Source organism: Pan troglodytes, chromosome Y (genome assembly GCF_028858775.2).
Source record: "Pan troglodytes isolate AG18354 chromosome Y, NHGRI_mPanTro3-v2.0_pri, whole genome shotgun sequence".
NCBI classification, from domain to species: Eukaryota; Metazoa; Chordata; class Mammalia; order Primates; family Hominidae; genus Pan; species Pan troglodytes.
The window spans coordinates 19,955,716-19,970,404 of NC_072422.2; the positions used below are offsets into that span (position 1 = coordinate 19,955,716).

Genomic DNA, 14,689 nt, shown 5'->3' on the forward strand with positions numbered 1-14,689 from the left:
GTAAATGTAAATGTGCATGTTTCCTTATGTAGAATGATTTATAATCCTCTGGAGGCACACCACATAATGGAATTGCTGGGTCAAATGGTATTTCTGGTTATAGATCTCTGAAGAATCACCATACCGTCTTCCACAATGATTTAACTAATTTGTACTAACACCAGCAGTATAGAGCATTCCTCTTTCTCCACATCTTCACCAGAACGTGTTGTTTCCTGACTTTTTAATGGTCACCATTCTGACCGGTGTGAGATTGTATCTCATTGTGGTTTTGATGTGCATTTCTCTAATGACCAGTGATGCTAAGCTTTTTTTTTTATATATGTTTGTTTGCTGATTAAATATCTTCCTTTGGGAAATGTCTCTTCGTATCCTTTGCCCACTTTTTGATGGGATTTGTTTTTTATTTTGTTGTAAGTTTTTTTTAATTTCTTGTAGGTTTTTGATATTAGACTTTTTTCAGATAGATAGGTTGAAAAAATGTTCTCACATTTTGTATGTTGCCTGTTCACTCTGATGATATTTTCTTTTGCTGTGGAGAAGCTCTTTAGATTAATTAGGTCCCATTTGTCAATTTTGGATGGTGTTGCAATTGTTTTTTGGTCTTTTTGCCATGAAGTTTTTGTCCATGCCTATATCCTGAATGGTATTGTGTAGATTTTCTTCTAGGGTGTTTAGGGTTTTAGGTTTTACGTTTAAGTCTTTTAGTTCATCTTGAGTTAATTATGTGGTGTGAGAAAGGGATCTAGTTTCAGGTTTCTCCATATGGCTAGCCAGTTTTCCCATACCAGGGAATTCTTCCCCAGTTGCTTGTTTTTTCAGGCTTGTCAAAGATCAGATCATTGTAGATGTGTGAATTACTCTAAGCAGCATGGTCATTTTCATGATATTGATTCTTCTTATTCATGAACATGGTATTTTTGTGTCCTCTCTTTGAGCAGTGGTTTGTAGTTCTCCATAAAGAAGTCCTTCATATTTCTTGTAATTTTTATTCTTAGTTATTTTTTCCTTTGGAGAAATTGTGAATTTGAGTTCAGTCATGATTTGATTCCCTGTTTTTCTATTATTGGTGTATAGAAATACTTGTGATTTTTGCACATTGATTTTGTAGCCTGAGATTGCTGGAGTTGCTGATAAGCTTAAGCAAACTCATACAAAAGACAAGTTTCTTGTCTACTGTTAAGTAGTTTTAGAGGTGAGATACTGGGGTATTCTAAATATACAACTATGTCCTCTAAAAACAGGGAAAATTTGATTTCCTTTATTTTTATTTGAATACCCTTTATTTGTTTCTCTTGTCTGATTGCCCTGGGTGGAACTTTCCACTCTATGTTGAATACGAGTGGTGAGAGAAGCCATCCTTTTCTTGTGCCTTGTGTTCTGTGTTTTCAAAGAAAACGTTTCCAGCTTTTGCCCATTCAGTATAATATTGCCTATGGGTTTGTCACAAATAATTCTCGTTAGTTTCTGATACATTCCATCGATACCTGGTATATTGAGTGTTTTTAGTGGGAAGGGATGTTGAATTTTATCAAAGGCCTTTTCTGCATCGATAGAGAAAATTATGTGGTTTTTGTCTTTGGTTCTCTTTATGTGATGAATTACGTTTGTTGATTTGTATATGTTAAAACCAGCCTTGCTGGTTGGAGCTGATCTGATCGTGATGGATAAGCTTTTTGATGTGTTGCTGGATTCAGTTTGCCAGTATTTTATTGTGAATATTCACATTGATGGTCATCGGGAATACTGGCCAATTTTTTTTTTTTTTTTTTTTTTTTTTTTTTGGTTTCTGACAGGTTTTGGTATTAGAAGGAAATGACACCAGCTTTTCTTTGTACCTCTGGTAGAAGTAGTCTGTGAATCTGTCTGGTCTGGGCATTTTTTGGTTGGTAGGCTATTACTGCCTCAACTTTAGAATTTGTTGGTCTCTTCAGGGATTCTACTTTTTCCTGGTTTAGTCTTGCAGAAGTGTATGTGTCCAGGAATTTATTTATTTCTTATAGATTTTTTGCTTTATTTACATAGAGGTGTTTACAGTATTCTCTGATGGTAGTTTGTATTTATGTGGGATCAGTTTTCACATCCCCATTATCCTTTTTTAATATGTCTAATTGATTATTTTCTTTTTTTTTCTTTATTAGTCTGGCTAGCAGTGTATCTATTTTGTTAATCTTTACAAAAAACAAACAAACAAACAAAAATGCTCCTGGATTCATGAGGGATTTTCCTGACTCTATCACCTTCAGTTACGTTCTTATCTCAGTTATTTCTTTTTTTGTCTCAGTTTTTGGATATGTTTGTTCTTGCTTCTCCAGCTCTTTTGCTTTCTTTCTTCCTTTTTAAAAAATTTTTTTTTTGAGAAGGTGTCTTGCTCTGTCGTGCACACTGGAGTGGAGTGGTGCTACCTCAGCTCACTGTGGTTTTTATCTTTTCTGTTCAAGAGATTATCTCAACTCAGCTTCCTGAGTATCCTGGATTACAGGTGTGAGCCCCCATGCCAGGCTTTCTTTTTTATTTGTATTTTCTGTGGAGATGGAGTTTCATCATGTTTGTTGGCTAGGCTAGTCTTGAACTCTTGAACTCAGGTGACCTGCCTGGCACAACTTCCCAAAGTGCTGAAATATCAGGCATGAGCCACTATGTCTGTCCCTCTAGTTTTTTTCATTGTGATTTTATGGTGTTGATTTTAGATCTTTCCCACTTTTGATGTGGGCATTTAGTGCTATAAATTTCTCTCTTAACACTGCGTTAGCTGTGTCCTAGAGATTGTGGTAGGTTGTGTCTTTGTTCTCATTGATTTTAAACAGCTTCTTTCTTTCTTTCTTAATTTTGTTATTTACCCAGTGGTCAATCAGGAGCAGGTTTTACAGTTCGCATGTAATTTTGCAGTTTTGAATAAGTTTCTTAATCCTGAGTTCTAATTTTATTCCACTCTGGTGCGAGAGACTGTTTGTTTTGATTTCCATTCTTTTGCATTTGCTGAGGAGTGTTTTGCCTCCAGTTATGTGGTCAATTTTACAATAAGTGCTACGTGGTGATGAGAAGAATGTATATTCTGTTGATTTGGGGTGGAGACGTCTGTAGCTGTCTATTAGCTCTGCTTGGTCAAGGGCTGAGTTCACGTCCTGAGTATTCTTGTTAAAGTTCTGTCTCATTTATCAGCGTAATATCGATAGTAGGGTGTTAAAGTCTCCTGTTATAATTGTGTGTGAGTCTAAGTCTGTGTAAGTCTCTAAGAACTTGCTTTTTAATCTGAATGCTCCTGTATTAGGTTCATATACATTTAGGATTGTTAGCTGTTCTGGTTGCACTGATTCCTTACCATTATGCAACTCCCTACTTTGTCTTTTATGATGTATGATGGCTTAAAGTTTGCCTTAGGATAGACTACGATTTCAAGCCCGCTTTTTTTTTTTTTTTTTTTTTTTTTTTTTTTTTGGTAACTTTCCATTTGCTTGGTAAATATTCCTCCATCCTTTTATTTTGAGCCTATGTGTGTCTTCACCCATGAGATGGTTCTCCTCAATATAGCACACCGAAGGGTCTTGACTCTTTATCCAATTTGCCAATCTGTGTACTTTAATTGGCAAATTTATTTCATTTACATTTAGGGTTAATATTCTTATGTGTCAATTTGATCCTGGCATGGGAATGTTAGGTGGTTGTTTTGGACATTAGTTGATCCACTTTCTTCATAGAGTTGTTGGTCTTTATATTTTGCTATTTTTTTCAGTGGTGAGTACCGATTTTTTTTTGTTTTGTTTTTTGTTTTTTGAGACAGAGTCTCACTCTGTTGGCCAGGCTGGAGTGCAGTAGCATGACCTTGGCTCACTGCAAGCTCCGCCTCCTGTGTTTCTGCCATTCTGCCTCAGCCTCCCGTGAGTCTGAGTAGCTGGGACTACAGGCACTCACCAACACAGCCGGCCAATTTTTTTTGTATTTTTAGTAGTGACAGGGTTTCACTGTGCTAGCCAGGATGGTCTCCATCTTCTGACCTCATGATCTGCCCACCTACGCCTCCCGAAGTGCTGAGATTACATGCGTGAGCCACTGCACCAGGTGAGTACCGGTATTTTCTTTCCATATTTAGTGCTTTCTTTAGGAGCTCTTCTAAGGCAGGCATGGTGTTGACAAAACCATCTACATTTTGTTATCTGTAACAATTTTATTTTTATTTTGCTTATAAAGCTTAGTTTGGCTTAATATAAAATTCTAGGTTGAAATTGTTTTCTTTAGGTTTGTTTTATATTGACTCCACTCTCTTCTGGCTTGTAGGGTTTCTGCAGAGAGATCCTCTGTTAGTCTGATGGGCTTCCCTTTGTAGGTAACCTGACCTGTCTCTCTGGCTGTCCTTAACATTTTTTCTTTTTGTTCAACCTTGGAGAATCTGACAGTCATATGTCTGTTGCTCTTCTCAGCGAGTATCTTAGTGGTGTTATCTGTACTTCCTGAATTTGAATGTTGGCCTGTCTTGTTCCATTGGGAAGTTCTCCTGGATGATGTCTTGAAGTGTGTTTTCAAACTTGGTTCCATTTTTCCCCATCTCTTTCAGGTACACCAATCAGTTATAGGTTTGGTCTTTTGACATACTCCCATATTTCTTGGAGGCTTTGTTTGTTGCTTTTCATTCATTTTTCTCTAATCTTGTCTTCATGCTTTATCTCATTAAGTCGATCTTCCATCTTTGATAATCTTTCTTCCTCTTCATTGATTCAGCTATTAATACTTGTTTTTGCTTCACAATGTTTCTTGCACTGTGTTTTTCAGCTCTATGCGGTCATATACGTTCTTCTGTAAACTGGTTATTTTAGTTAGCAGCTCCTGTAACGTTTTATCAAGGCTTTTACCTTACTTGCATTGGTTTAGAACATACTCCTTTAGCTTAGAGAATTTTGTTATTACTGACCTTCTGAAGCCTACTTCTGCCAACTCATCAACCTCATTCTCCATCCACCTTTGTGCCCTTGCTGGAGAGGAATTGCGATCATTTGGAGTTGAAGAGGCATTCTAATTTTTTGAATTTTCAGCTGTTTTGTGCTGGCTATTCCTCATTTTTCATGGATTTATCTACCTGGGATCTTTGATACTCATGTCTTTGGACTGGGATTTTGTGTGAGAGTCCTTTTTGTTGATGTTGATGTTGATGTCACTGTTTCCTGTTTGTTAGTTTTTCTTCTAACAGTCAGGCATCTCTTCTGCAGGTCTGCTACAGTTTGCTGGTCTACTTCAGTTGCTGTTTGCCTGGGTATCACCATATGAAGTTGCACAACAGCAATGATTGGAAGTTTTGACTCAGAGTGATACCTGGCTGGTGCCAGCCAGAGCTTTTCTCTATGAAGTGTCTGTTGACCCCTGCTGGAAAAGGTCTCCTAGTCAGGAAGCACAGGTGTCAGGGGCAAACTTGAAAAGCCAGTCTGCCCTGAGCAGAGCTTGCGCACTGTCCTGGGAGATACACTGCTCTCTTCAGTGCAAGCAGGCAGGAGTCTTTAAGTTTGCTGAAGTTGCAGTCACAGCCATCCCTTTTCCCAGGTGTTCTGTCCCAGGGAGTTGGGAGTTTTACATATAAGTCTCTGACTCAGGCTGCTGCCTTTCTTTTAGAGATGCCCTACCCAGTGAGGAGGAATCTAGAGAGCCAATGTGGCCACAGCTGCTTTGCATGCTTCTGTGAGTTCCATGCAGCCCAAATTTCCTGGCAGTTTTCTTAACACTCTGAGGGGAAAACCTTACACTCAAGTCTCAGTAATTGTGGTCGAACCTCTCCCCACCAAGCTTTATCATTCTAGGTTGACTTCAGGCTTCTATGTAGGTAGTGAGAACTTGAAGCCAGTGGATCTCAGCTTGCTGTGCTCCATGGGAGTGGGGCCTGCTCAGTGGGACCACTTGGCTCCCTGGCTTCAGCCCCTTTCCAGGGGGGTGAATGGTTATGTCTCACTGGTGTTCCAGGTGCCACTAGGGTACGAAAATTATTTTGCAGCTAGCTCAGCCTCTGTGAAAGCAGCCACCCAGTTTTGTGCTTGAAACCCAGTTCTGTGGTTGTACAGGCACACTAGGGAATCTCCTGGTCTGTGCATCGTAAGAACCATGGGAAAACTGCAGGTTATGGGCTTGATAGCACAGCCCCCGATTGCTTTCCATGGTTAAAGGAGGAAGTTTTCAGCCACTTACACTTCCTGAGTGACGCAACACTCACCCTACTTCTGCTTGCCTTTTGTGGGCTGCACTCAATGTCTAACCACTTCCAGTGAGATGAACTGGGTAACTCAGGTGGAAATGCAGAAATCAGCTTTCCTTTGTGTTTGTCTCACTGGGAGCTGCAGATCAGAGTTGTTACTTTTCTACCATATTGCCAGATGCCGACCAGTTTTTATTCTTATTTGCAGTGTGCACTGTTGAAATTACCAGAAGTTTCACTTGTAATGTCTAAAAGCAAAAAGGAAAAGAACAGTGAGAAATGTTTTAATAAATTAATCTCTGTATTCAAATGTCAATCAAAAGCAGTGCCATGTTGCAAAAGGTGAAGAAAAATGAACAGACCAAAAACAAGTGAATTGACATTTTGATTCACTTTTGAAAAAGCAGGTTTAAGAAGGTAAACCTCCAGATTTCTAATCTGTATCAAGTATTAAGCATTGCAAAGTATGTACTGAAATGGAAATCAATGATTTTTTCAATTTTCACAGAAAGTCATTTGTACTCTAGAAATTCCTGTTATTGCTTTGATATCTGTTGGGGTTCAGTCAAGATGGTGGGGAAAATTAGCAGATACAAACCTTCTTGCAAGGCCTAGGGAGCTGACATAAGCTCCAGTAATAAATTTGGCTGAAAATGGCCTTTTCCCTTTAGTTAAGTAAGTTAGAGTAGAAACAAACTAAAGTGGGGTGTTTATCTAACTAGCTTGCTTACTCATACGGTCCTAAGATTAATGTTGGTCTTAGTATAGTGCTAAATTGCTTTCTAATTGGGAATTCCACACTGTCAATTACCCTTTAGTGGTGTTGACTTGAGCCTTGGTCAATTATTCTTTACCAAATACATGCGAGTCTCACTAGCTGGTTGGGGCCACAGTCAAAGCTCTGCAGTGAGCAGAGACCACACCACTGCACTCCAGCCTGTGCCACAGAGCAAGACTCCATTTCAAGAAAATAAAAGGCTCCTACTCACTCTGGGAAAGAAGGATCTTGTTTTGTTCCACGTGGAACTATTTCAGGATCAGTTCTCAGGAAGCCTTTATTGTATGTGGTAAAAGTAATATAACATAAAATTTACCAATCTAAACATTTGTGCATGTATCTAAATATTTGTAAGTATGTTTATGTTATTGTGCAACCCTCACCACCACTTCACATTCTCACCAGCAATGCACAAGTGCTCCATTTGCTGCAGAAACTCTCCAACTTTCCATTTTTCAAAAACAAGAAACAAAAAAGACATTCTAGTGGGTATAAAGTGGTAATCCCTCTCCTGCCCCACTCATGCCTGTTCAGATAACTGTAAGACACCATCTGGCCATTTCCAGCTCCAGGTCACTTTTTCTATGCTGCCTATCCAGACACCCAGTGATCATTGATGTCTCCTCAGGGTTTACAAGGTCTTCTGCATCTTGCTCTATTGTAATCCAGACCTCAGCATATAATATCCATGTGTCATTCCACTTAAGTAAAGGGAAATTAACATTTTCTGAGCACCACCACGTGCAGGTGACTTGCTCAGGTGAACTCACAGTGACTCTGCCAGGTATGGGTAATCCCACATGTAGAGAAAAGGGCCAAGATCAGGTGACTGAGTGACTCACTTTCAATCACATCACTTCCAAGTAACTTCAGGTTCCAGCCACCGGCCAGGTCTCCAGTTGTCATTTAGAAATAGTTTGTGAGTCACTTGAATGTATGTCCAGGCCACACCCAGTCTTCTTTCTATCAACCAAGATGAGCTCTAGGGACAATGGGTGACAAGACACAACCAGTCATCTTTCTTCCATTCAGAGCCATTGTAGGTACTTGATACTCATCAGGAACAGTCTCTTATCCCAAAACCTTCTCATACATAGGATGTTTTGAGGGCAGTGTGTTACACATGGGTCACAGAAGGCAACTTTAGTGAGGGAATCAAAGCCAGCACATAGAGAAGGAGCTGGTGATTCCAAGTGCAAAGGAAGGGTGGTATGCTAAGAAGTTATTGCCCTTGAGGATGAAGGAGACAAGAGGTTAGTATGACTAAATCAGACGGAGCAAGACAGAAAGCGGGGAATGGACAAAGCACTTAGCACAAGGCACAGTGGTTCCTTAGCAAGGTCGAAGCAGACCTACCATGACATGAGGTGGCCACTGCCCTCCTAGGAATGAATGATGAGAAATGAAGGCAAGTTTACAGGCTATATACATAAATAAATATTCATGACATCCTTATACACAATGTTGCCAAACCAGGAACCCCAAATGCCCATACACAAAAGAAGGGTGAACAATCTGTGGCACATCCACACCATGGTGTATGGCTCGGCATAAAAAGGAATGGACTGTTGATGCAATCAGAACAGAGTGACTCTGAAAGTAGTTCTGCTGAATAAAAGAACCCAGATCAGAACGATGCACAAAGATCCAAGTACATACTGTATTTACATGTAATTCTATAAAATACCACTAAATTTTAGTGAAAGAAGCAGATCTGTGGTACTAGATTGGCCAGGGAGAGATCTTTATTGCCAGGAGGAAAGTACGTTTTCATGACCTTCATAGCATATCTGGCCTTGTGGTGAATGAAATACTCACATGGAGAAAACCATCAGTTCTTCTTTCTGCACATGTGCAGTTTACCAAATGCTGATCACACTTCAATGAAGCTGTTTTTAAATAAGGAATCACGATCTGCAGCTCAGAATATGAATGGGCAGGAGGCCTGAGAAGGCAGATTCTTTTCTTTTCCTAATCTATGAGGCTCTATAATGAGAATTAAGTTGGCCCTGAGCTCAGACACAGAACAGGCCTGAGGGAAAGGCTCACACAGTCCTTCCTTCTGCACAGAAGAGTGACCACCTAACACAGTACCCAGTTGCCCCTGAGGACCTTTATAGTTCAAAGTGACCTTCCTGTCCTTGTGTCTATTTTCTGGTATTTCCTCTTTCATGCAGAAGTTTACGTGCCCTCTGCTGTAGACGACATCATCTTCCAGTTCTAATATGAACATTCTGGTTCCATCACAGTAGAGAAATGGGTTGCATTGTCTCTCTTCAAGACAAAAAGAAGGGAAAAGCCATGAGCACAATGTCCAAAGTTGTGTGTTCAGGTTGCAAGTGGAGGAAGAGCATTGCCATGCCAAGACAGCAGAAGGACAACTGAAGTGAAGGTTTCTGCAGAGGACACAAGGAAGCTTAGGGATTCCCAGTGGAAATAATCCTTCCCATGTGTAGAACCCTGGTTTGAAGGGTTTGAAGGCCAGTTCCTCTTGTCCAATGTGAAATGAGCCTGTGACCATCCCCATTTCAGCCTTATTACTAATTGCACAGGCAAACATGAGTGTTCGACAGTTTTAAAAAATGCAAAAAAAAAAAAAAAAAAGACAAATATGATCAAACAGACAACTCACCTCCAGAGAAATGAGTCTCTAAGTTCCTTTTTCCTTCTGGCCCCATGACCTCTGTTCAAGCAGAGTTCAGAATGCATGTTCCCTATAGTCTCAGAGAAGTAGAAAATATTGCATCCATAGAAAGTAACAAAATTTAGGAAGTTAATAAGAAAATTCAGAAATTAGGAAAAACAGTTTGAAATTCTCTTAAAATGTGTAAGTCTCAAAAAAATGTAAGACACAATCTAAAAAATATTTCAAAACCACATACAATTAAAAAAAATAAACCATAAGAAAAGTGGTGGCCGGGCGCGGTGGCTCACGCCTGTAATCTCAGCACTTTGGGAGGCCGAGGCGGGCGGATCACGAGGTCAGGAGATCGAGACCATCCTGGCTAACACGGTGAAACCCCGTCTCTACTAAAAATACAAAAAAAAATTAGCCGGGCGTGGTAGCGGGCGCCTGTAGTCCCAGCTACTCGGGAGGCTGAGGCAGGAGAATGGCGTGAACCCGGGAGGCGGAGCTTGCAGTGAGCCGAGATCGCGCCACTGCACTCCAGCCTGGGCGACAGAGCGAGACTCCGTCTCAAAAAAAAAAAAAAAAAAAAAAAAAAAAAAAAAAAAAAAAAAAGAAAAGTGGTTAGCTCTCTGGGAGATTAGTCCCATATTTGCAGTAGTGAAATAGCATTTGACATGTAAAAACCCAGGGAGGCAGTTATGAAAGCCCTTGGAATGACAGCTCAATCCCAGGCCTAGAGAGAGATTGGTTGGGTGGGAACACGAAAAAGGAAGGCATCCAGCAGTGACTTTTCAGATGGGAGGTTAGAAATGAGGGAAGATATTAAGGATGTGATAAAAGGAGACAATTTAATTTTGAATAGAAAGAAAGAAGAAAAGGCAACAGAAACTCCAAGAAAATAGAAAGCTAAAGAAAAAATATTATATACCCATAGAATACCAAGACATGTATGGGAATTCACAGTACTAATATACTTCCTACAAGAGGAAAGTCACAAGATTCTATTTTATTGGATCAACAAGATGTATATCTAAATATTTATACTCTACAGTTACTTACAGCTTCAATGATAACTAAGAAAGAAACTAAAATCATCATATTCCTACCATTGGCTGAGGGTGGAGGAAAAGTGGGAGTCTAAGAAACTCAGTCTTCCTCTGTTGTACCTGGTTGTTAACAGGTAGTTCAGGGGACTAGGGTGAGGTGCACATGGTGGCAGCTCCTTTTGTGTAACTCTTGCCTCACCTCTGTATTTTTCAGTCATGTGCGTATATTTTTATTTTCAAAATAAAATATATGAGAAATAATATATGGTGTCAGAGACTCTAGGAAGAGTCTCTGTTCCAGCTGTCCTGGTTCCAAGTCTAATGAAGCATCACAGATTCCAGCAGAAAATCCTGGCTCTACCCACACTTCCACTCCCTCAAACGAGACCCAAGTAATCACCAGATACAGCTGAAAAACTCAAGATCTGTCCAAAGCAGATCCACATGTAGACATCACCAAGGGTATCAATAGACACAACCACAGAGGTGTCTGCAGTGTGCATCATGAAGTCCAGCCCCTAACTTTAGACCAACTTCCCAGTCTGGAAGGAAATTTCCTTAGAGGATGCCACTGCTAGTGGCATCAGCCACTACTCAGGTGCAGCCATAGAGTGGTGCAGCATGTTACTGTAAGCAGCCAGAGGGCAGAGGAAAGGAGCAAGAAAGATGAGAGGGAGGGTGGCAACATCATGGGTGGGCCCCTACTGGTACATCTCACTACCCTGCAGTGGCCTGGGGGACACAAAGAACACCATATTTTGGTGGGCAGAGGCTCTTTCAGGCCAGAGCAATAGGACTTGGAAAGAAACTGAAGCCAAGCTGAGGAACACGGTTTCCTGTTTCAATTTGGCCACTCGTGGCTGTGGGTCCCAGGATATCACAAATTGCAATGCCTTTCCCATTTTCTCTATGGCTGCAAACACTTGGGTCAGGCTCTGATTGACCTGGCACCCTTGAGGCACTTAATAAAGCCTATTACTTGAAACAGATAATACGTTAGTACTTTATTTACTATGACTTTCAATGAAGTATTGTTCTCCAGTGTTGGAAATAGGAAAACGATTAACAAGAGCTTGATAATTATGTGAATAAATGATGGTTGATCCTAAAGAACAATTAGGAAGCACTTGATAATAAACAGTTGGTATTTCATGTATGCTCACTGTGTCTCAATGGTACTCTTAGGCTTTTGATAACCGCCCCCACTTGATCTTTGCAACAATCTCCGTGGCAGGTCCTGGCACCATCCCTATTTTAGAGGCGAGAAGTCACATGAACCAGCCAAGGGTCACACACCTGGGCAGTGCAGGATCTAAATATAAGCAGGCAAAAGAGGTGCCAAGAAAGATGATAATATCCTAATGGTATGTGGAAAGGAGGAGAATAAGTACACACGGTGTGAAGGCCAGACAAGACATAGGCCAGCCCCAAATGTAGAACAGATCCACAGATGGCCAGCCTGTACTTTTCTTATCTTAAAGGATCCTCCTCATCAAAGGAAGATCACAGAGTGCAGGGCGTGTGCTCAAAAAAGTACTGACATGTAGCAGAAACATGAGAAAAGAGAAACAAACAAAATACTAAAAATAAACACACCAGAATTACAGCTGGGTTTGTCTTTAGGTGACAGGCCTGCAAGTGTCTTTTTCTAAGTCTGTTTTCTCCATTCTCCAAAATAGACATAAATTCAGGTGATGAGTCACGCTGCAGGAGTAAGCGTAGGGTCAGAGGAAAATGCTCCCCAAACCTGGCCCCTGACCTGGGCTCCTGGCTGGTGGCTTCCCCTTCCCTGGGGTCTGTCCTTATCCCAGAGACAGAGCCCTGTCATCTCGACACCCATTCCATGCCCTAGTCACCCATAAAGAGTAGAGGGGAACTGAACAGGCGAAATGGTCTCGTGGCCCATGGGATGACAGTACGTGGCAGTCAGTGCCATTCAAATTGTCTTGTCTCCAGGAAAGTCCAAGTCCAAGTCCTTGAGTGTTGTCTTGGGACTGTGGAGGCCCATTTTATTCATGTCCCTCTAAAGAGATCAGACGGATGAAGAAGTTTTGTGGCCCAGCCTTCTTCCCAGCAGGTAAAGCAGGCCTGCTGGCTGGAAAATGCTGTCACCACAGGGCCGCCCCAATATTCTTTGTTTATCTCTTATCCTGTCTTTGGTCCAGGATAAGACCAAACCAAATACCCATAATTACTAACTGTGGAAAAGAGAATTTCTGGGGTGCCAATTGAGTTGGTCTCCCCTGTGTGAGAAACCCATGGGGAGCCATGGGCAGCCTCTGAGTAGAAAAGTCTCCTTATTGCCTTCACGTATTTATGCCCTGAGTGCATAACTGCTCAGCAGTATTCCATGGGTTGCTCAGGGAGACAACACTCCCTTGAAGCAATGGAGTATAATCAAACATCTTGGCTCCTCCTGAAACCAGCTCCCACCCGTTTCAGTCCCAATAAGTTACAGATCTTAACTAGGTTAGACACACACCTTTGCTCAAGGAAATTCACAGAAACCGCCAGTGCCAAACATCTTATTGAATGGCTCAGGAGTTCTCCTTCACTGATTAATCCTTTTCCTCATCCCTTCCTCCCCCTCCCAGCTGCCCTGAGAACAAAGAGCATGTAAACCAATAAATTGGGTGAAGCCCAAGAGCAATGGGCCATGAGCAATCCTTCAATGCTCTGGTCCCCTGGATGCACCTTTTAAATGTTTATTCTCTCTCTTTCTAATTCCTTTGTCTCCTCCAGACTCAGGGTACCCACCGGGTGGTGTGCAACTGGTCCTCAACACTAACCTGGGACATTCCAAATATTGATGCTTGTATTGTCTCTCGAATCAACTCAACAAGCCCTCCTCTGATGACACAATAGCCTTTTCTCTAACCAAAGAACTGACCCTACCATACAGTGACCTTGAAATGCAGACAGGCAGCCACAACCCTGCTTGGGTCTGTCCTGTGCCTCAGATCTCTGGTTTCAATGATCTCACAGCCAGCTGATTGAAAGGGACAGGGAAGTGTGTGGAGGAAGCACTCTCCACACCACTGCACTCCAGCCTGGGTGACAGAATAAGTCTCCATCACAAAAAAGAAAAAAAAAAAATTACCTTTAAAAATGCATCCTATTTTTTCCTGGAGGTGTTCCAAGATGGCCAAATAGGAACAGCTCTGGTCTGCAGCTCCCAGCATGATCAAGGCAGATCAGTGAGTTTGGCATTTCCCACAGAGGTACCTGATTCATCCCTTTCGGACTGGTTGGACAGTAGGTGCAGCCCACAGAGGGTGAGCTGAAGTAGGGCTGGGCATCACCTCTACTGGGAAGTGCAAGGCATTGGTTGATTTCCCTTTCCTAGCCAAGGGAAGCCATGACAGACTACCTGGAAAAAATGGGGGTACTCCTGTGCAAATACTGCACTTTTCCCAAGGTCACGGCGTCTGGCAGAACAAGTCATTCTCTCCCATGCCTGGTTTGGTGGGTCCCATGCCCCCAGAGCCTTGCTCACTGCTAATGCAGCAGTTTGAATTCAACCCCAAAGGTGGCAGCCTGGCTGGTAAAGGGGTGTCCCCCGTTGCTAAGTCTTGAGTAGGTAAACAAAGCACCCAGGAAGCTAAAACTGGGCAAAGCCCACCACAGCTCAACAAGGCCTACTGCCTCTAGACTCCACCACTGTGGGCAGGGCATAGCTGAACAAAAGGCAGCAGACAACTTTGGCAGACTTAAACATCCCTGTCTGACAGCTCTGAAGAGAGTAGTGGTTATACTAGCATGCCATTTGAGCTCTGAGAATGGACAGACTCCCTCCTCACATGGGTCCCTGACCCTTGTGTAGCCTATCTGGGAGACACCTCCCAATAGGGGCTGACCTCATATAGGCAACTGCCCCTCTGGGACGAAGCTTCCAGAGGAAGGATGAGGCAGCAATATTTGCTGTTCTGCAATATTTACTCTTCTGCATCTGCATCCTCTGCTCATGACAACCAGACAGAGAGAACCTGGAGTGGAACTCCACCAAATTACAAAAGACCTGCAGCTGAGGGACCTCACTGTTAGAAGGAAAACTAACAAACAGA

General features: G+C 41.9%; 1 long non-coding RNA gene across 1 annotated transcript; it reads right to left on the reverse strand.

Moving 5' to 3' along the window:
* Positions 1-3,438: 3,438 nt before the first annotated feature.
* LOC134809407 (uncharacterized) lies at positions 3,439-9,674 on the reverse strand. The gene is made up of 3 exons (XR_010155012.1): positions 9,583-9,674; positions 7,793-7,932; positions 3,439-6,420 (listed from the first exon to the last, which is right to left on the reverse strand). It is a non-coding gene; the product is annotated as an uncharacterized LOC134809407 (long non-coding RNA).
* Between the last annotated feature and the right edge of the window lie 5,015 nt (positions 9,675-14,689).